The sequence below is a fragment of the Cupressus sempervirens genome, chromosome 10, assembly GCF_028749045.1.
Source record: "Cupressus sempervirens isolate cs-2001-9-10 chromosome 10, ASM2874904v1, whole genome shotgun sequence".
Classification (NCBI taxonomy): Eukaryota; Viridiplantae; Streptophyta; class Pinopsida; order Cupressales; family Cupressaceae; genus Cupressus; species Cupressus sempervirens.
This window is the reverse complement of record NC_143127.1, coordinates 161,897,256-161,899,407: the sequence shown is the minus strand read 5'-3', so window position 1 is coordinate 161,899,407 and position 2,152 is coordinate 161,897,256. Positions and strand designations below refer to the sequence as shown.

The 2,152-nt window shown below is 45.2% G+C and overlaps 1 pseudogene; it reads left to right on the top strand.

Moving 5' to 3' along the window:
• The first annotated feature begins 275 nt into the window (after positions 1-275).
• On the top strand, positions 276-1,732 carry LOC149533100 (aspartic proteinase nepenthesin-2-like; annotated as a pseudogene).
• The last annotated feature ends 420 nt before the right edge of the window (positions 1,733-2,152 follow it).

Sequence of the window (2,152 nt, the reverse complement as noted above, 5' to 3'; positions counted from 1 at the left end):
AACAAATTTCATCAATTTCTCAGTCCAAAACTTGACACCGGTGTTGCTGCGTCGAAACTGCTGTATAGATGCCCTGTTGGAATATATATTTTGATCGAGCCGCCCTCTCCTCGTCGGCTTCTCTTATGACAGTTGTTGCCTTGGAAACGCCTTCCTCGTTCTTGTTCTCAACGTTGGCAAATGCCCAAATTTCTTGTGACGAAGCCTCTGATCCTCTTCCATTAAAAGGATAAAGCAAGGAAGGTCTTTCTGCCACCGCTGTATATTTCTCTGCGATGGCACGCACCAATGGTCTCACGACAATCCTGCTGGGGATGCTAATGGTGCTGAACGCTCAAGTGAAAGTAAAAGCGTTGCGTGTAGATATGCAGCGCGTGTGGAGCAGTACAAACATGACTCATGTTGTGAACAGAAGTAACGCCAGGCTCAAAAGATTAGAAACTGCAGTTATAATAGAAGATTTGTCTCACGCCCCCGACTTGAGCGCGCCTGTGAAGATTGGGGACACCGTATGAGAGTTCATGATGACAATGGGCATCGGAACCCCGCCACACAAAATGATTGGCATAGTTGACACTGGAAGTGATCTCATCTGGACGCAGTGTAAACCCTGCACGAGCTGCTTCTCTCAGCCAGACCCCATGTTCGATCCGGCAAAATCAAGCACCTACAACAAGATCTCCTGCCCCTCTTTCCTCTGCTCTTCCCTCCCCACCAAAACCTGCACGCAAGACTGCGAGTACTCCTACACCTACGGAGACGGCTCCAAAACCCAGGGCGTCTTGTCAAAAGAGACATTTACGCTGTGGGATAGCAGCGGAAACCCACAATCAATCCAAGGGGTCGCCTTTGGTTGCAGCCATGACACGCAAGGAGACGGATATTCTGAATTGGACGGTCTCGTGGGACTCGGACGAGGAAGCCTCTCCTTCATTTCTCAGCTTGGTTCCTCGGTTGGCTCGAAATTCTCCTACTGTCTCACCTCTTATGCCTCTACATCGACATCCGAAACAAGCCCTCTTTTCTTCGGCAGCGCAGCCGAGTTAAAAGGATCCAATGTCAAGTCTACCCCAATGGTGAAGAACTCCGCCCGTCCTGAGCTGGACACCTTCTATTACGTCTCTGTGAAAGGAATCAGCGTGGGGACAACCGTGGCGGACATTCAAGCGGGAGCGTTGGATATTGGGAGGGATGGAAAGGAGGGTTCATCATCGACTCGGGCACCACGCTCACTTATTTATCGCCCGATGCCTTCGATGGAGTCGCCCGGGCTTTGGACTCGGCACTCGGATGGGAGGTGGCCCAAGGGTCTGGCGCCCAGGAATATAGTCTCTGCTATTGGGCTCCTTCCGGAGCAACGGATACTGATCTTCCCGACATGACATTTCACTTGGACGGGGGTGCCGATTACGTTGTGGAAGGGAAATACAATTTTGCGATCGTGGATTCAAACAGTGGTTTGTTGTGTCCGATGATTTTGGAAATGACCCCAAAATCCGCAGTGAAGGTTCCTTCCATTCTTGGAAATTTTCAGCAGCAGAATATTCATATTCTCTACGACAATGATATCGAGACGATCTCTTTTGCTCCTGCTAGTTGTGCCGAGTTATCTCAACCGAAATTCGATCAACAGTTCGACTCTATTTCAGGTTCGCCTATCTCATCTCTAGGGCTGTTGACATTCATCGTTTCCTTTATATGTCCTTTCATTATTTTAACAGTTTCACTCTAGTGCATGAGCATTGCAATGGAGTAGATGTGATTAGTAGAGCAATGTCCTGCCTGGTATCTTTTCTTTGATTCTAATAATGCAATCAACGCTATGATAAGTGCGTGTATGTATATTTAGTTTTTAGATTTTATTCTATAGCTTCTTTTTTTTCCTCTTCTCTCTTTTCTTTTTTTCACCGGACCTTGGAAAGCAGATATTCAATACTACAATTACAATGGATGTATATAGTCAGTTTTTCATAAATACAAATAATATAATATTTTTAGTCAGTTTTTCATAAATGCAAATAATATAATATTTTTAGTTTATATCATAAGGCATTAAGCTATAGCATTCAGGTTACTTTAAAGCATTAGTTCTTATTTTGCGAACTGAACAAACTACAAATAATCCCTATTTATACAATGGTTGAAGTAATAT